Source organism: Palaemon carinicauda, chromosome 6, assembly GCF_036898095.1.
Source record: "Palaemon carinicauda isolate YSFRI2023 chromosome 6, ASM3689809v2, whole genome shotgun sequence".
Taxonomy (NCBI): Eukaryota; Metazoa; Arthropoda; class Malacostraca; order Decapoda; family Palaemonidae; genus Palaemon; species Palaemon carinicauda.
The window spans coordinates 29,329,265-29,333,774 of NC_090730.1; the positions used below are offsets into that span (position 1 = coordinate 29,329,265).

Here is a 4,510-nt window from a genome sequence, read left to right on the forward strand (position 1 = left end):
TCGCGCACTTTCGTCCGCGCTCCTGTGTGCCCGCGCACTGGCGCTTCCACGTTCAGCCAGACGCGAACCATTGATTTACCATCACGCGAGCGCCAGGTCGATTGCGACTGCGATTCCCGTCGGGGTTTCGCAACACGGCCAGCCTGGCGAGTCTTCTGGAGCGTGTATTTCCAGAACACGGTCTTCACCCCGTAAACACAGAGCATGGCACGTGCAAGAGCAGGAAGAATCTTCAGAGAGGTCTGGGCAACATTCTTCTTTCCAGAACCTGGGTTAGCCCTTCCTCCTCGTCATTCCCTGGAAGGGTCGTGCCAGGGAGTTTTCCTTTCGAGATTTCTCCGTCGGGTAAGGGGTGACTGGTTTAGCCCTTCCTCTTCTCCATCCCGTGGAAGGGGCTTACCAGGTCCTTTCCTTCCTCGGTTGCGACCTGATGTTTTGTACAAGGAAGCTCCAGGAAGATCATAGGTACTTTCCTCCTCTCAGGCTCAAGCTCCTTTGCGTTCCGTCGCCAAGTTTCGAACTTGCGGGCAAACTCAATGTTGGAGCATCTAGACGCAGTGACCGAGGGCTTCCCCTCGGGTGTCTCATCCGTGGATGTCGACAAGCTCAGACACTCTTCCATCCTTGGGAAGAGCTTGTTTGAGCCCAAGGACAGAGACATGGACAGCTGTTGTGCGGAGGAAGTCGACTTCCGCTTTCACTCCTCCAAGGCGCTTTCTTCCAGACCCTGCAGGCCTCCAACGCCTCTTCTTTCAGCCTCGTCGGCCTAAGTTATCGGACCGGCTACGGCAGCTAAGACAAGGTGTACAATAGCAGTCCCCTTCTGTCAGGGACAGGGAGCACGGGAGGCTCTCCCGGGGAGGCATAATCTTAGAGGGAGCGGCAGAGTTCACAAACTCTAGGATTGGCAACCCCCCCCCTTGCAGGTCTCACGCTGGGGGGTTGCCTAAGGTTACTCATCCGGATAACAGCTTCCCGATGCCGATTCCTGCACGATCTCCGGGATTACCCAAGGATATCGCGCCTCACTCTTACCATCTCTCCGTCTCTGTCAGCGAATCCAGTGTCACTGAACCTCGATGCCATGGGGTCGGCAAGAGTATTCGTCCAGCGTGGAACAGCAGAGTCGATCAGACTGGTAACGAGGCTGCAGGACTCCTTAGTCCCTGGATCAGAAGGATGGGTACGTCCAGTTTCCATTCCATCCATCTTCCAGGAAGCTCTTGGAATTCAGCCTAGACTACAGGTGTTCCTGCTTAAGATGCGGTGTGGCGATCCCGCCGCGGCATCGCTGGTTTTTCCTCAGAGAACTCTCCCTGCTTTCCTCATGGCCGCTCAGGAGCAGGCTTCAGCCTCCTCCGCCTTTTTGAGGTCTGGTCAACTCCGGTAGACTTGGGTTCGACGTTCTTCAACGCCGGGACAAGCTTCCGGGTCTTTACCAAGAGTAAGGGATCATGGTAATTTGCTGGGAGCCTTATCTACTTCTGCCTCAACATCTGGAGTATCTAGCCATGATATTGAGTCAACGGCCATACCATGTTGAAAACACCGCTTCTCGTCCGATCAGCGAAGTTAAGCAACGTTGGGTCTGGTCAGTACTTGGATGGGTGACCACCTGGGAACACCAGATGCTGTTGCCTCTTTCTCCGAGCCTTCCCTTCAGTTGACTGTGGCAAGGCTGAGGAGAGTCGCAGTACCTGTTCTCAGTCAAGCAGAGCTTTCAGCCCTACCTTGGAACATTTCCTGGGGGTCTTTTCCTCATTGACCCATCTAAAGTCCCGAACGGTCGCCTCAGGATAAGTTCCCTGTGAGGCGGCCCAAGTTCCGGTGGTATCAAAGCAACGATTAACCAGACTTTCTGGCCCCTATGAGACCAGCGGAACGTTTAGATCTGCAATGGGGGTTGACCTATGGAACCTCTTGATGGGAGTGGATATTCTCGTCCTTTCCCCACATTTTGATGCTGTTCTCGGACTCGTCAAAGAAAAGGGGAGGGGGGGGGGGGAGAGATGTTCCGGTTCAGGCCTATGGTCAGGACCTAAAGGATACCTCCCCATCATTCAGGCAGGCTTAGGGGCCGTAGTCTGGCCCCTCTACAGATCCTACAGTTCCTGCCGTATTCCAACCAGCAAGGGACGCATTTTCATACCTTCGCATCTTGCAGTAGAGATACTGAGATGATCCGAGATCCTCTCAATACCACTATCGGCTCGCTCATTCCGGGCAGAGGAATGTTCTCTCAGACTATCTGAGCAGAGCCTCGCAGATAGAGATTACCTGGGGGTCTTTGGCCTATAGTAACCAGCAAGTCCTGGCCTGGGGGACCTGATCACGACAGCCTGGAACTTCAAGCTTCCGCTGTTCTTCCCGCCAGTCTCAGACCCCAAGACTCTTTGGCAAGATGCTTTCCGGTGACGGTGGGACAACATCGACGCCTGCGTCTTCCCACCATTGTTGTCTGTTGAGAATGGGTCTCAACAAGACCAGGTTTCTGTCAACCTTTCGATGGCCCTGAGAGCTCCACTGTGACTATACGCAGAACGGTTTCCAGACCCTCTGCTTCCCCTGACGGAACTCCCGGGAGAGCTTCTTCCACGGCACAGGCTACTCAAATAACCACACTACAGCATCTTTCACGAGCCGTTGCATCGCTTTGGCTTCACGCCTGGAGACACTACGCCGCCTCCTCAAGAAGAGACAACCCGCTACAGTCGCGGAGCAGAGGTCGCATCACCTGCGATAGTCATCTGCAGGGGTCTACCAGGCGAAGTGGAGAGTCTTCTGTGGTTGGTGTCGTGGGAGAGATACCTCTTCCCTTGAGGCCTCTTCTCCAGCAATAACGGAGTTATTGGTTTTCGGCGGGAGGAAACTCTTTTCCGCTCTCGGCAGTGAAGCCTGTCGCTCAGCCTTTCCCTGGCCTTCAGGCTGAAAGGAATAGACTTTTTCCTTCCCGCTGGACCTTTCTTCGCTCATGCGAAGCTGCAAACGTCCCTGCCCCCAGTCGGAGTGAGACCTCCTTCATGGAGCATGGTTCGGACTCTTTAGCCCCTCATAGATCTTCTCAAGAACCATTACGTCAGGCCTCTGATCGTATTCCGTTTTGGGGGACGGTGCTCCTGCTCACTCTGGCCTCGGCCAGTGTGTAAGCAATCTTCATGGTCTCGTACAACTCCGCCCTTTCAAGAGAATAGGGGAAGGCAATGACCTTCGCAGCCCGCTTCCTGCAGAACGTGACCCACAGGTGTATCGATACGTTTCTATCGCTCTGTGGTGGCTACACAACAGCTGGTCTAACCTCAGGCTCCTTTTTGGACAGGTAGCAGAAGGTAGAGGGCATTGTTATCAGGTTTTAGTCTGCATGAACGAAAGAAGTATGTCTAGCCCTTACTTCTTTCTTCATCATCCCCTCTACTGGGGAAGCAGCATCCTGGTCTCTGCATAGCTAACCTCAAACCTCTGCAGGTAAACCATGCTTCCTTGTGTTCCGAGTATTGAGTCAATACTGTCGCGTCCCCCATACCCTGACGAGGTGATCGATCTGACAAAAATCTCCCACCATCACCAATCTCCAGTTGGCCAGCATAGTGATGAAAACTGGCCAAACCTGAGGGCTTTGCCCTGCAGTGGACATGAAAAGTCTGCATTTGTTGTTGTTGTTGTTTGAGTTGTATTTATATTTGTTAACAACACGAAAATAAACTATTTATTAACAGCATAATCCTTATTTCTATAAATATATTCATATAAATATTTCTCGGTTTTATTTCCTTCTGTTTCTCTTTCTTTCATAATTTACTTCTTTACTCTCCCTATCTCTCTCCGTAACTTTCTCTCTCTCTCTCTCTCTCTCTCTCTCTCTCCGCAACTGTAAAATATAGACTTGATCTAAAACATGAATATGCACAATGGATTTCTGTTATCCAAATGTTAGTGTCCCATGTTCCTCATTTGTTCTTATAATAGTTTAATCTTCCTGCCAACTAGTTTTGGAATATCTAGCGATAACAGTCATTTTCTATTTGCATATAAATCTGACATTATAAAAAAAAGAAAAAAAATTATGGGTGAATTGTTGTCAACAATAGTGAAATCTAGGAACCTGTTACGGTATACAAAAAGTTATAAATATTTTCGATAGAATAATAATTAAATTTTCAAATGAAAAAAGTAGGTGACAGTATATATATATATATATATATATATATATATATATATATATATATATATATATATATATATATATATATATATATATATATATATATATATGTATATATATATATATATATATATATATATACATATATATATATATATATATATATATATATATATATATATATATATATATATATATATATATATATATATATATATATATGTGTGTGTGTGTGTGTGAGTGTGCGTGTGTGTGCATGTGTGCATGTGTGAGAGAGTACTTTATATATACCGTATATATATGAATATCAGTCTTAGTTCAAAAGGATCTTACTAAACCTTAAGTCTTTAA

The 4,510-nt window shown here is 48.1% G+C and overlaps 1 non-coding gene across 1 annotated transcript; it reads left to right on the forward strand.

The window, feature by feature from the left end:
- Window positions 1-1,521: 1,521 nt before the first annotated feature.
- On the forward strand, window positions 1,522-1,640 carry LOC137643412 (5S ribosomal RNA). The gene has a single exon (XR_011044936.1). It is a non-coding gene; the product is annotated as a 5S ribosomal RNA (ribosomal RNA).
- Window positions 1,641-4,510: the final 2,870 nt, after the last annotated feature.